This window comes from Leguminivora glycinivorella, chromosome Z, assembly GCF_023078275.1.
Source record: "Leguminivora glycinivorella isolate SPB_JAAS2020 chromosome Z, LegGlyc_1.1, whole genome shotgun sequence".
Taxonomy (NCBI): Eukaryota; Metazoa; Arthropoda; class Insecta; order Lepidoptera; family Tortricidae; genus Leguminivora; species Leguminivora glycinivorella.
Genome location: NC_062998.1, coordinates 43,071,850 through 43,087,807, shown reverse-complemented (window position 1 = coordinate 43,087,807; position 15,958 = coordinate 43,071,850).

Here is a 15,958-nt window from a genome sequence, read left to right as displayed (position 1 = left end):
TGTTCATTTGGTTTACCTTGGGATCTGTTTACAGAAAATGTTCAAAACTTTAAAGAAATGCTTGTACTTACCTACTTATGTGTACATTTTTTTTTAATTATAAATGGGCTTACTCTTGACCGCAGACTAGCCAAAGGCAAAGACGTGGCCTACGATGGAGTGAGCTCGCCCAGAAGATGCCTGTTCACTCTTGATTTGAACTGTACATTTTCACGCTTCGACATGAGAGACAATGGTCGAGTCACTGTGAAGGATTTGTCATCTGAGATTTACCGAATGTGCATTTTATTTTAATAGATATATTATGTGGTCCTGTGTGTAAGATGCCTAATTAGTACTATCTACTTCGTAGTCCCAAAGTAGTAGTCACTAGTTTTAAGTTAAGTATAGGTTAAGAACGATCCAGAAATATCTACTTGACGACCGGTTTGGCCTAGTCGTTAGTGACCCTGCCTGCTACGCCGCGGTCCCGGGTTCGAATCCCGGTAAGGGCATTTATTTGTGTGGGGATACCCCCATTTGCCAGAATTTCATTTGCCATAATTTTATTTGCCACCCTATTCAACAATCATAATATTGTTTCTCATAACATCTTATGCCATAATCATTGTTTACTATATTAATCAAGTACTAGAAACTTTGTTTCCCATAAAGTCAGTTTCCATAATGTCATTTGTCAGAATCATCGAAATCAGTAATTACCACATTCCATACCATCATTTGTCATCCAAATTAGCGACCAGAAAAGTCAATTTCCATAATGTGATTTGGCAGAATCATCGAAATGCGTAATTATCACAGAGACGACACTACTAGAAGTACTAGAGAATAAAACTGCTATGAAATTAGGTTAGGTTAGAACTGTGACCACCTGGAAAATGAAACTGCTATCAGAAAGTAGGTTAGGTTAGGTTAGAACTGTGACTCACCCACGGTGAAGCGAAGAGGCAACCAGGGCCGGCTTGTTGCTGGGCGAGCTGGCCCGAGGAGGATGCTCCAAGTGGGCTTCATAAGCCCGCTTGTGACGCATTGGCGGAGGACCGTCGAGGAAGAGGAGTGTCGGTATTGCGGTGAGCCGTTCTCCCTGTCCTCGGCGGCCGAGGTGGGATCGCAGGGGGAGAGGCGTGATGGTATAGCGGTGCGCCACTCTCCCTACCCCCTGCGACCTTGGCGGGGCCGCTCCGCTGTAGCGGCATTGGTGGGGCCGCAAGGGAAGAGGAGTGCCGGTATTACGGTGCGCCGTTCTCCCTATCCTTTGCGGCCGACTTGGTTAGCGGTGGAACCAAAGACCATGTCCACCGCCGGGCGTCGGAACTCTTCTGGCACCCATGGAACCTGCGGGTGATGGATCGGGAGTCCCATCACCCGCCTAAACGAGGTTCCGAGCTGGAAGGCCCTCCCGTGTTCCGAGGGCCTTCAGCGCAGTAAGCTGCCTAAGCAGCCATCGAGAAGGGCCCGCAAGGGCAACGCTGACGGGGTATCGGAGGCCTACAACCGAGTGCCCGAAACCCCGTCCAAACAGCGAGCGGCGGAACGCCCCAGGGGGTTTAGTCCGTGCGAGTCGGACATACCCACTGGCTTCTCCCAGGCCAGCGGGATCCATAATGGATTCCCCCTGGGTCATCAAAAAAAAAAAACCGGCCAAGTGCGAGTCGGACTCGCCCACCGAGGGTTCCGTACAAACTTTCAATGATTAAAATAACCATACTACTCATACTCATATTCATTTATTCATTCAACGCCATTTTACACGTCAAGATTTGATTTAAAAAAATAATATTCATACAACAATAATACTTAGAGAATAAATAGACAGAAGATTGAAATTACAAAAAGTTAGGCAATATTCACATAAAAAATGCACAAAATTATTTTTCTAATTAGGTAATAAAAAAATTGTCGTAAGTGTAGAACGGGTGCTCGACCAGCCAATTTTTTAAGCGATAGGTACTTAAAGTTCGACACACTAGACGCTTCAACCACATATTGCGGCAATTTATTATAGACGGCAGTCCATCACATGTGTTAATTTGACCGTAAATTGGATTTCGCCAATTTACGGTCGATACCTACTAACTTTCCGGCATTTCGAATGTTGTACTTGGAACACATGTTCTTAGTTTTGTCACAGAATATATGTATAATAGTACAAGTACAGAAGGCTCACTCCTTTGATGTTCACAAAATGACGCTATTCTAAATTCTTACATACATTAACAAACGGACCGCACGCGAGCAGCCAACATTGAATTTTTCCCCTCACTAGCTCGGAAACACGTGTTTTGTCCTTTAATACCAGCGGGTAAAAACGCAACTTATCCACTAGTGCTTTAAAATTGATAAAAGTAGGTGAATCTAGTAATAAAGATCATTTACCACCTGTGGAACTACTGGAAGCAGTGATAAAAGAAAATCTTGCAGTACAAAAGGCGGACTCATGCTTTAAGGCATTCTCTACTATGTTGATCTTTCTTTTATGCGGGGGGCTTCGCCCCCCGAGCCCTCCTTTATATGCTCTTAAGGGTCTCAAGAAAACCCTATCCCAACTTATTTTAAATACTATGTTGATCTTTCTTTTATGCGGGGGGCTTCGCCCTCGAGCCCCCCTTATTCATGCTCTTCAGGGTCACAAGAAAACCCTATCCCAACTTACTTTAAATACTACGTTGATGTTTATTTTATGCGGAGGGCTTCGCCCCCCGAGCCCCCCTTTATTTCCTCTTAAGGGTCTCAAGAAAACCCTATTCTAACTTATTTTAAATACTATGTTGATCTTTTTTTGTGGGGAGCTTCGCCCCCGAGCCCCTCTTTACTTGCTCTTAAGGGTCACAAGAAAACCCTATCCCAACTTATTTTAAATACTACGTTGATCTTTCTTTTTTGCGGGGGGCTTCGCCCCCCGAGCCCTTCTTTATTTCCTCTGGAGGGTCACAAGAAAACCTTAACCCAACTTATTTTAAATACTACGTTGATCAGTCTTTTTTGTGGGGGGCTTCGATCGCCCCTGAGCCCCCCTTTACTTGCTCTTAAGGGTCTCAAGAAAACCCTATCCCAACTTATTTTAAATACTACGTTGATCTTTTTAGTAGTTCCAGTTCATATCTTCCGGCTCCATCATCAGACCTTGAAACCTAATCGTAGTCAAAGTTCATTACAAGACTTTTCTAAGAAACCCAAAAACTACTATGATACGATGTTCTATCATGTAGTTCCAGTTCATATCTTCCGGCTCCATCATCAGACCTTGAAACCTAATCGTAGTCAAAGTTCATTACAAGACTTTTCTAAGAAACGCAAAAACAGCTATGATACGATGTTACATCATGTAGTTCCAGTTCATATCTTCCGGCTTCATCATCAGACCTTGAAACCTTATCGTAGACAAAGTTCATTTCAAGACTTTTCTAAGAAACCCAAAAACTGCTATGATACGATGTTCCATCATGTAGTTCCAGTTCATATCTTCCGGCTCCATCATCAGACCTTGAAACCTAATCGTAGTCAAAGTTCATTACAAGACTTTTCTAAGAAACTCAAAAACAGCTATGATACGATGTTCCATCATGTAGTTCCAGTTCATATCTTCCGGCTCCATCATCAGACCTTGAAACCTAATCGTAGTCAAAGTTCATTACAAGACTTTTCTAAGAAACCCAAAAACAGCTATGATACGATGTTCCATCATGTAGTTCCAGTTCATATCTTCCGGCTCCATCATCAGATCAGTTCAACAGTACCATAATATTGTACTGTCATCAGAACTACATACAGCTGCCAATTATCATTACGCTACGATCCTTGGAAGATGGTTAAATTAGCCTCCGTAGATTCCATTACATAGTTAGTTACATACACGACGACCTAATAAAAGCGTGTTAATATTAATATTAGCGCCATCTAGCTGAGCCCTTCTTCTGTGTGGTACTGAGGTAAGTACGTTTTATTCTTAGACTTTATCTGTCTATACGGAGTTATATATGTCTTTGACTAGAAGTATAGGTACTCTAATGAGTATTATTGTATTTAGCGCCGTCTCTCGGCAAAATTTACTAAGTAATTTACGCGACTTGAGACTTGTGCGAACCTTTAGGCATGGAAAGTCACATGAAAAGTTGTCGAAACTAATAATAGATGGCGCTGCATTTAAATTTCTTGACTGATAACTCTAATACTAAATTGAATATACTCTAAGGTAGAGCAGAGTCTAATACCTCCGCTTTACAAAAGACCGCAATCAAGTAGCACTAGACTTTACTCATTGTTGTGTTCCTGCCGGTGAGTAAGGCAGCCAGAGCTCAACGAGGGTGCGGTACTCCTTCCTTCCTTCCCCCTCCTTCCTTCGGTCCTTTGAGTCGTCGGCACCCAGGCCCCTTCTAAGTTTGTACAAGTTTCTAATGAGTCGAGTCGGCAACGCACATGTGCCACTCCTTGAGTGGCAGGCGTCCATATGTAACAGTCACCGCTTTCCATCAGGCGGACCGTATGCATGTTTGCCACCTACGTGGTACAAAAAAAAACTCGACGAATTCACCTTAAACATTAAAAACTAAATCAAAATCGATTGATTCGTTCGGGAGCTATGATGCCAGACAGACATGTCAAGCGTCAAACCTATTATTATTATTATATTTTTGCGTTGGTGGTTAAAAACAAGAAACCTCCTTCAAAACTATAATAAAACACAACTTTCTATGAAAATCGGTAAAGTGCGAGTCGGATTTCGACATTTCCATACAAAAAGGTCATGAGCGCCTGACGACATGTGATGGCAACGTGTACACTAGATTTGTACTTTAAAGATTTTGCGTATATTTTGGACACTATAAGAGATAGAGCAAATAGACTTCAGATTTTGGTTGTCGGTGGCACAATTTTTTTGTTTTCGTCTATATACACCATTTTTTGGACCTATTAGGGCAATATTATGGTCAGTGCAGTTCTAAACAGTCGTAAGCGCCTCTTTTTTAGTAGGAACTTAAGTCATTTTGGCAAATGCTTAAAATTTTTAACAATTTCTAAACAGAAATGAATTTCTTTCTACCTGTCCATGGCGCTCACAAAATTTCAAAACATTTAGTAAGTACTTGCAGCGGCAGTGAGTGAAAAATCTCAATTTGAGTTTTTTTTTTTCTTTACTCCGACTTACGCTTGACTGTAGATTTCTAATAGGTTTTCCTGTAATCTACAGGTAGAGGGCTATCTCGTGTATTTTTTTGAAAATTTTACGCTAAGTAGTTTCGGAGATAAGGGGGGGGAATGGTCATTTTTTGCTTATTTTCTTAAATTACCAAAATAAAAACTATAAAAAAAATATATTTGAGATGCTTATAAAATGCTCTTTCATTTGATATGTAGCACAATATAGTTCTAATAACTTTGATTTTTAATTTTCAATTTTACCCCCCAAAAGTGGCCCCTATGATTAAATTTCGTTTAATTTCATTTAATTATATTACATGTCCATCTTTGGGCCACTTGTTTACATACGTGTGCCAAATTTCAAGTAAATTGGTCTAGTAGTTTCGGAGAAATCGGCTGTGACAGAGGGACAGACAGACACGCGAGTGATCCTATAAGGGTTCCGTTTTTCCTCTTTGAGGTACGGAACCCTAAAAAGGTTAGAACTGTGACCCCCTGGAAAATTAAACTGCTTGCAAAGTAGGTTAGGTTAGGTTAGAACTGTAACCCCCTGGAAAATGAAACTGCTATCAGAAAGTAGGTTAGGTTAGGTTAGAACTGTGACCCCCTGGAAAATGAAACTGCTTGAAAAGTAGGTTAGGTTAGGTTAGAACTGTGACCCCCTGGAAAATGAAACTGCTATCAGAAAGTAGGTTAGGTAATAATATGGGCAACAATTAATATGGCAATAATTGCTTATGGCGTTCGAATATTATATTAAACCATATTATTGCACTTAATAATATGGCTAACAAATAGTATGGCATTGTATGATTATGGAAGGTAATGTTCGGATAAACAACCAGTATGTCATACAATTATTATGGTAAACAAATCATTCGGGCAAATGAAATTCAGGCAAGTTAGATTCGGGCATATGAATATTATGTTAAATGACTGTCGGGCAAACAATAGACAACCATTTGTGTGATGAGCACAAATATTTCTTCCTGAGTCATGGATGTTTTTACTATGTATATAAGGGCCATTTTTTTCAAAGTTGTCTACGTGGGTAGGGTTTTTTGTAATATGGGTATTTTTTACGCGATTTATACTCAGAATCGCGAGGTACTTCGATCCCGGCAGGAGAAAAAAATTGTCCCAAGATTTCGATACCTACATTTTTAAAACCTTCCATTCCGTTACCGCCATACAAATGTATGAAAAAATGGTAACGGAATTGAAAAAAAAAACCTTGAGACACTTTTTTCTCCTATTAGGAGGAGGAGGCAATTAAATGCTCAAAATGTGATTCCTCTTGTCTTACGCAAATGAATGTTTTCCTACATGGATTGGTACAAATGGACTTATAAAGTATATGGCATTAAAAGATTGGCGATCACATTTTTGAGCATTTAATTAATTAATTTACAAAAACACCCACTTAATTGACTACGGCAGTTTCATGTATGTTTTTAATTTGATTAAAATGATTAATTTCACATTGTTCCTTTCTTTTAAAATACTATGTTACTTAAGCAAAGTTATTATTTATTAGCTATTCTTTCGATTGGCATCATAAAAGTATTTTTTTTACATTTAAGTCTGTTCGATTCCCAGACAAAGCAAGTAATTTTTAGAAAATCTATGAATGCAGAATTATTATCTTTTAAAAATAACATAAAATCTTATTTCAGCAAAATACACTATCTACGATATTTAAGGGGCTTCTCCTTCATGTCCCATAAGTATGGGACGCCCTGAATATATCGTTGTCTGAGTACCCATAACACAAGCCTTCTTGACTTCTTTTCTTTAGCTTTTGGCACTCGGTCAATCTGTGTAATACTGTGGTCAATGTGTGTGCACTGAGTCCCATAATATTTATTATATTATTTATTATAATTTACTAATACCTAAATAAGTTAAATAACATGCCAAATTATTTATTTCCTTTATGAAGATGTTGGTAAAATATTTTTTCAACCTTGACGAACTTTCTTCATCGTCATCTTAATGATTCACACTAGGTATAGGTATATAGATGTAAATATATATGTATGTTTATTTTTGTTACGTATGTATGTAAGTTTATCTTGAATATGTATTGTTTAATATTCATTTATTCATAGTTTACTTAGGTTACAGTTTCCTTTTCCTTCTTTTTATTAAGACACTGCACCTACTCAATCTTTCTGGTTTAGCCCATTGGTTGACTGGTAGAGAATGCCTTGAGGCAATTTTGGGCCTTGGCTTTGTTGTGCAATAAAGATTAAATCAATAAATAAAATGTAGATTTATGATCTGATTTCCTACCTACGGAGTTTGTAGTTTCCGATAGAAAAATAAATGCTTGCGAACTTGTTTAAGCTGGAAACTTAAAATCTCTTGTAGGTTTTAAGGATGTGAAGAGCTTTTGAGAGATAGTAAAAAAACCTTTTGTTAGAATTACTATAGGTATAAACACTAGCAATATTAAGTAACACTTGCAATCTTTTGACGATAAGTGCATTAAAATGTATAAACGCCTACGTTTGCTGCCTGTAGGGAATAGTGAGCGCGCATGGATAATTAAATTACTTGCCTGATTGGAGTACTCCAACAAGAGAGCTGACGTTGCAAAATGAACGAATAAAATCTAGTAAGTATTTAGCTAACAGCACTTGACCTATTTAGTACTTAGTGTTCCACGAATTACCATGAACCAGACAAGACCAGTTCCAAATTTATCCAACATATAAAATTACCCGTTTACATCCTAAAGTTTCTGTATAACAAAACTCGACATGACATAATTTTTAAGAAAAAAAAACCGCCGCCTTTGGGGTTCTGGTGAAAGCTACTTGCGAATGTTGGATTATGTAGAAATGTGTAGGTATTTTTTTAAACTGCTTTTAATGCTTTAATTATTTGATGGCAACAAAAATCAATATACGTATACCGTTAAGGTTTGAGGAGTTTCCTCAATTCCTCATGAATCGGATTATAAGAAATCGAAGCTTGACAAAATTTGACTTGAAAAGTCAATATGCTTAACAAATATAACTAAATAAATGTTACTGTTCTGAACTTAAATGTTCCACTGCACCAAATGTCACTGTTCTGGACGTAAGTGCATGCTGTTCTTATAAAAATACCAAAGTCACTATAAGCGTGCCGTTCAGATTTGAGGAGTTCCGTTCTGACCATCATCAGCAATTCCACTGCACCAAATGTCACTGTTCCGTACGTAAATGCATGCTGTCCTTTTAAAAACACAAAAATGCCTTTCAGATTTGAGGAGTTCCCTCGATTTCTCCAGGATCCCATCATCAGAACTGGGTTCTGAGATAAATGGGACCAATATGTATGCATACACATACAATAAAAAAAAATTCAAAATCGGTCCAGTAACGACGGAGATATCGAGGAACAAACATTAAAAAAAATAAAATAAAAAAATACAGACGAATAGAGAACCACCTTCTTTTCAGAGATTTGAGGCGGCGGTTAAAAAGTAATCAGCACCATAACAATACGTATGACAAAGTACTAACAATAAGTGCTTCTTTCCTAGTCCTACTATTTCATATCTAAAGGATTAATTTTCATCGTTATTTAATTTACATTTTGTATATGTAGGATAAGAAATCGTCAACTCAGACCCGAGCCAGCAATTCTTACTCAGAGAACCACTAACTCGACAAAATAGTATAGGTACTAGACGCAAGACATACGGTACCCCTGGGCTTAGAGTTTCCATCCAAGTTATAATGGAATTTAATTAGTTGGGTTTGCTTGAATTTATTCCCACCTTCATAAACTTTTAGGCTTTGCCGTATCAGTCCTAATTACGGACAGTTTAAAAATAGATTTAGATATTTTTTTGTTTTCGTGCATGACGTTTGAAGTCCTGTTTTTTACATATTATAATTTATAATATACATGTCTCCAACATGTCCAATATAAGATTTATACTCGTTAAGAACTGTATACTCTTTATAGATACGAAGATTCTGTTTATTATTAATAAAATTTACCACAACAATAGTGACCAGACAGTTCGTTTTATAGATATCTTTATTATCTCTCTACTTCTAAAATAAATAACGAATCAATCTCCCTAAGGTATACATATTATTAATGGTATTATTAATCAAATTTTGAAGTTTTCTGTTCATTAATTTCATTATCTTGAAGTCAGTTAATTAAGTCTTCATGTTTGTTTTTTATAATAAATAATTTATACATCATTCATTTAAATTACAAATCTAGAGTCTCGAAATCTCTTTGAAACAGAAAATGTTATCAGAGCCAGACAGGAGTATGCTAACATAGGTAATTTGTTTACACGCGGAGCAGTCTTTTCATGTCGGTGCCGCGGGCTATCTTCCTGAAAATGTGGAGCATAATTATAATTACATCTCAGTACCATTTTTAGTATCAAATGGACATGTCTCAAAGTCATAGATATAGAAAAAAATATTCGGCATCATGTGTTGCATGCACTGCATGTGAATGAAATGAGAATGTTGCGATGGATGTGTGGTGTGACAAGACTGGATAGGATTCGGAATGAGTATATAAGAGGAAGCCTGAAAGTAGCGCCAGTGCCAGAGAAATTGAGAGGAAGTAGATTAGCATGGTATGGGCATGTAATGCGGAGGGATGAAAGCAATGTTATAAAACGAGTGGTGAATATGAAAGTGGATGGATACAATGGTAGTGGAAGGCCTAAGAAAAGATGGATGGAATGTGTGAACAACGATATGAGAGTGAAAGGTATTAGTATGGAAATGACGGCTGATAGAGAGAAATGGAGGAAGATGATCTGCTGCGCCGACCCCAAATAATGGGAAAAGGGCAAGGGAATGATGATGATGATGATGTGTTGCCGAATAATTTTGTAGTGGCAGTGTAACAAGTACTTGGGTGTGCACGAGCACGAGCTCAATAATTTTAAAGAAAAAAAAACCGCCGCCTTTGGGGTTCTGGTGAAAGCTACTTGCGAATGTGGGATTATGTAGAAATGTGTAGGTATTTTTAAAACTCCTTTTAATACTTTAATTATTTGATGGCAACACAAATGAATATACGTATACTGTTAAGGTTTGAGAAGTTTCCTCAACAATTCCTCATGAATCCGATTATAAGAAATCGAAGCTTGACAAAATTTGACTTGAAAACTCAATATTCTTAACAAACATAACTAAATAAATGTCACTGTTCTGAACTTAAATACATGCCACTCTTATAAAAATACCAAAGTCACTATAAGTGTGCCGTTCAGATTTAAGGAGTTCTGATCTGATCTTCATCAGCAGTTCCACTGCACCAAATGTCACTGTTCTGGACGTAAGTGCATGCTGTTCTTACAAAAATACCAAAGTCACTATAAGTGTGCCGTTCAGATTTGAGGAGTTCGGTTCTGACCATCATCAGCAGTTCCACTTCACCAAATGTCACTGTTCTGGACGTAAACCCATGCTGTTCTTATAAAAATACCAAAGTCACTATAAGTGTGCCGTTCAGATTTGAGGAGTTCGGTTCTGACCATCATCAGCAGTTCCACTGCATCAAATGTCACTGTTCTGGATGAAAGCCATGCTGTTCTTATAAAAATACCAAAGTCACTATAAGTGTGCCGTTCAGATTTGAGGAGTTCGGTTCTGACCATCATCAGAAGTTCCACTGCACCAAATGTCACTGTTCTGGACGTAAGTGCATGCTGTTCTTATAAAAATACCAAAGTCACTATAAGTGTGCCGTTCAGATTTGAGGAGTTCCGTTCTGACCATCATCAGCAGTTCCACTGCACCAAATGTCACTGTTCCGTACATAAATGCATGCTGTTCCTTAAAAAACACAAAAATCACCATATGTGTGCCTTTCAGATTTGAGGAGTTCCCTCGATTTCTCCAGGATCCCATCATCAGAACTGGGTTCTGAGAAAAATGGGACCAATCTGTATGCATATTATACATTCAATCAAAAAAAAAAATTCAAAATCGGTCCAGGAACGACGATATCGTGGAACAAACATTAAAAAAAAACATACAGACGACTTGAAAACCACCTTCCTTGAGAGTTTTGAGGCGGCGGTTAAAAAGTGGATGTCAATGGGAAGTGACTAGATCATCAAGCAGTTTCCGTACGTTCTATCTAATTCGACACCGCCGCCAGATTCTAATGTCATCATCATCCTCCATGCGTTATCCCGGCATTTGCCAGGCTCATGGGAGCCTGGGGTCCACTTTGACAACTAATCCCAAGATTTGGCGTAGGCTTATTTATAATGTGGTTATACGAAAGCGATACCAAACTTGTCTTAGTAGTTTTAATGATAAGGTTATTATGAATACTTCGGAGTGACCGGCTCCTTCCCTCTGAATTGACATCAATATTTAAAGGTGGCTCCACATTTTAAATCCATCCTTGGATCCCAAGGACCAATTCTGTCAATAAAAGCGAACTATAACTATTTCTGAGTTATTTCGCTTTGATTGAATTATGACGTGATGGACAACGTAAAGTTTTACGGTAAAAAATAAAGGTTTTATAAACCTGAATTTTATATTGCATTCTTTTAAAAGCGTCGCTTTTAGTAGTCAATAGAAAGTTTCTGCTCGATTACATTAAATTACTAGTTTTTAACGGTCATTTAGGCGGCGCGTGAATGCGTCTAATAGGTACGATTTTATGCACGTACATTAGGCACCAACGGTATCGATTTATATGGATTAGTCTTCTCATTTAATACAAATCGAAGAATTTCTGCCGACAGAGTCGCACTGTAAGGATTCTTTTTTCCATTTTAAAATGGAATAAAATAGTACATTACGATACAAGTGCGTAAAAAAGGAAGTTCGAAACGAGTGGCAATAAATTAAAACACGAGTTACGAATTTCATTTTCGCACGTGTATCGTACGACATTTTTCAGTACAGATGGCCCTCCGAAGTTTCATAATGAACCACTTCTCGCATTAGTGCGTAAAAAAACAACATCTGTACTGAAAAAAGGCTTTGTGAAGAGGTTGTCAACTGGCTAATCTAGGCCAAAGAGTAGATCTAGAAGATCCATTAAATGGACCAAGAGCCCAGAGCCGCCAGACCTTCCTCGTTTTCTCAAGGATGAAACTTTGGGATAATGTAGAGTTTGTATCAACGTTTAATGTCTGCATATGACCTAGTTTGGCCCGTTGGCCATTTCTTTGCTGTAAGGTTTGTAAACCTGTAATTGGTTTTGTATTTTTATTTTAATTTTTAGATACATGTAGCACTGTTGGTTTTCCATGTAACAAAATAAAATAAAATAAATAAATAAATAATTTAGAGAGACTTGCAAGCGTCTGGTAAAAGTAACGACCGGTGGAAATGGTCATTATTATGATGATTATTAAATCCTTACAGTCTTTTCTAACACATATATAAAAATCAGCCTTGACAATTTAAAGAAAGTTAGTGTTTAAAACAAAACTTATAGCAAAAAAATGTCCGACGGGCCGAACTAGGTACCTAATATGCAGACATTATCGTCGATACGAATAATTTTATATTCTACATTATCCCAAAATTTCATCCTTGAGAAAATGAGGAAGGTCTGGCGGCTCTGGGCTCTTAGTCCAAAAGATCTGGTCGCCTTCTGTCATGAGCTGTCATGTTATGTCGTTGCCTTGGAAATTTTGTGATATAAAATGAAGAAGATGATCTCTCCGCATAATGGATTTGTAAATATGTTTTCATTAATTACTATGTCTTTTAATTCGACGCATGGCAAAGGTTATAAATTCTGTTGTAAATAAAATATCATAACTTATGAAAATATGAAGTAAGAAACCAGTTTGTAAATTTTGTAAATATTATAAATTAAATAGCGTTCACAAGGTGGTTATACGTTCAAGAGAAACTGCGTGTTTCGTTAATATTGATATACATATTAGGTGCCACTTATAAACGGCGTTACGAGTGTGCCAGCAAATAGTCGTCTATTAGCCATGCTACGGTACCTTCCTACTGTCCACGATACATTCGTAGCGCTGCGTTGGGAAATTTAGAAAGCTTTTACAGGGTAATGATTTAAAAACGTTCAGATGTAGGTGTACGTTCAAATTACCCAGTAGTGCATTCGATTAACTGCAGTTATTACCCATATAGAACTTACGAATAAACTTTATCGGACTCCGAGTTGCCGACACATACATGTTAAACTCTCCATCGATCATAGCGACGTTAAGATGAGGAATCGGGAAGAGGAAAATCAAGTGCAAAATCTTCCATTGGGACAAAAAAGATTTCTCTCAGTAACTGAATGTAAACAATGCAGCTTTAAATTTAAACATAACATTGAAGTAGAAATGTTCATTATTATTTTACAGGGTGAGAGAGTGGTTTTGGGCGGGCTGAAGAAACCCCGTTGTGCCGACATTCACTTCTGGGCGGGTTAGTAATTTGCATTTATTGTGTTGGACCTTACTTTGTATAATTTAGACCTCATTTTATACTATACCAGATTATGTAGGATATAAGTTTATATTGATTTTACTAATGCTGCATAAAAAGTAATAGTAGTCTAATGGCGGATTTGGCACAGTATAATAAAGAGTACTATCGTACAGTACGGCCACTTCCGCTCCCCGCTGAAAGTGCCGCCCACCTCCTCTCCGTTACCTCACAGTTACCGCCTGTCAAAAACGCGAACAGTCGACGCGTTCACCTACACGACCTTAGAATGTGTGCTAAGAATGCGCCTCTTTCATATATTTGATCGCCAGTGTCCGAGATGTTTATTTGGTAAGAAACTGTCGCCTAAGTGCATTCTCGTCTCCATTGCTACGAGAAATTAATTATGCGAATGTGATGCGGTGAAACTTATGCATTTTATCACGGAAATAAACAAAACAACATAAGGTATTATATCATTTACCGAATAAGATATCGTTTTTCGTAATTAAATGCATGTATAATTTTCATTTCGGTTTTTAAAACATAGATCGTCGCATAGATGATAAACTGGTGGCCCAGAATCGACTCTTTGGTTAGTTGTTTGTCCGTATCGACCGTATATTTACATTATACTTTAACATGTCTGTTGTTAAAAAGATACTAAATAGGTCTATAAGGAAAAATAAATTAAAAACATTGTTTTAGAGTTAAGTAAAAAGCATCACAATACGGAATACATGGCAGCCACGTCTATAGACATTTTTATTTATATACTCTACTCGCCCTTTTCAAACAGATCAAAGAGCTCAACTCCAAATTATTTGCAATTTTTCAGTTGTTGTTTATTTTAAAGATCTTGTTTGTCGCGCGAAATTACACGAAAAGAGAAACCGCGCGAGAGGATTTATAAAGACAAGGCAAAAATTCCACGCTAGAGCGGTAGGCAATCTCAACTTTAAATTGATTTATTAAACTTTTGTGAACAGTGGAAAAAACTCAATCGTGCATTCTTTGAATGAAGAAGTTTTATAGCGTTTATTACGAATTACGGCGAAATTATATTTGGCGTTCAATTTAACTTTTAAATTAAAACTCTTTTAGACGAAATATTGAACATTCGTATCGCCGAGAAAAACTAGATTATTATTATTCCAATCGTCACTTGGTGCCATTGGGGGCAACTCAAAAATAATCATAATGCATACATTTAGATATGTTCCGCGATCTGGGGGGTTAAGGGCCTTCTACTGGCTATGCATACTCTGGTTATACATTTCTTAAATATTCAATTTAAGTATGAAATTTAGTATAGGTAGTATACACGGTGCTCGTGAGCATTGCGAGAGATTTAAACCACGCATTTCTAAGGCCAAAAGAAAGATTTTTTTTTAAATACAACGTGTTTCCGGTATCACTCAAAACCTCAGACACCCCAACTGATTTTTATTTTTTTAAACTCATCTAGAGTATTCATCTTTTAATCTGATGGTTGCTTTTTTTTAAATGAATTTTTAATTTTCTGTACAGCTCTACTTGACTTTTAGCTCTACACTCAATAAAATAATTGCTAACTACCATCATAAACCATAAAACTATTTATTTGTGTACGTTACTGCAAAGACATAAGGTTTACCAATAGACAGCTAAGATGCCATTGTAAAACACTTTAAAGCTTTGTCACAGTAAACTTCAAATTGGAAAGGTAATCGCAGTAAGCAAATTTAAACCCAATGTTCAAAATGACAAGGTTGTAATTAGGTACGAGTTCAATTTGTTATGACTTATGATAAACATTAAGATTAAACTGACAAACAACGTCAAACTCGTAGCGGAAAAAATAATCGTTTAAGTAACCAGCCAGTAATTAATACCCCCAAATAGAGATGGGTAGTGAGTAAATACTCAAGAGTAAATATCGAGTAAATACTCAGTATTTACTCAAAATACCCGTATTTACTCGTTTTTACTCAAATTGGTGGGTATAAACTATTTCGCGTGCTGAAATGGAAATACAAATTAGAAATATTGGTGTCTTTTGTTATCGGCTACTAAGTTAAGTAATCAAATTTATATGAATTTTATTTTAAAGACGTGCTCTCCATACATGTAACTATTTTTCACAAAAATAAAATTCAGAAATTACCAGTGTGTTATACATCATCTGATAGGTCTTTAAAAATTAATTGAATGTTTCTAAAAAAGTTTTTTAATAATATGAACAGTTTTGGAATAAAACGATAATTAAGGCCGAAATAATGTTTATACCTTTATAACTTCCGAATTCGTTGTTGGAAAAATATCCAGAAACCGTCACATTATTGCCCATATAATACAAAACACAAAACTAGTACTTTAAACGTCACCAGCTGAGCTATTTTTGAGTTTTCTTTAGAAAACCCTTAATAAAAGGTCGTAAG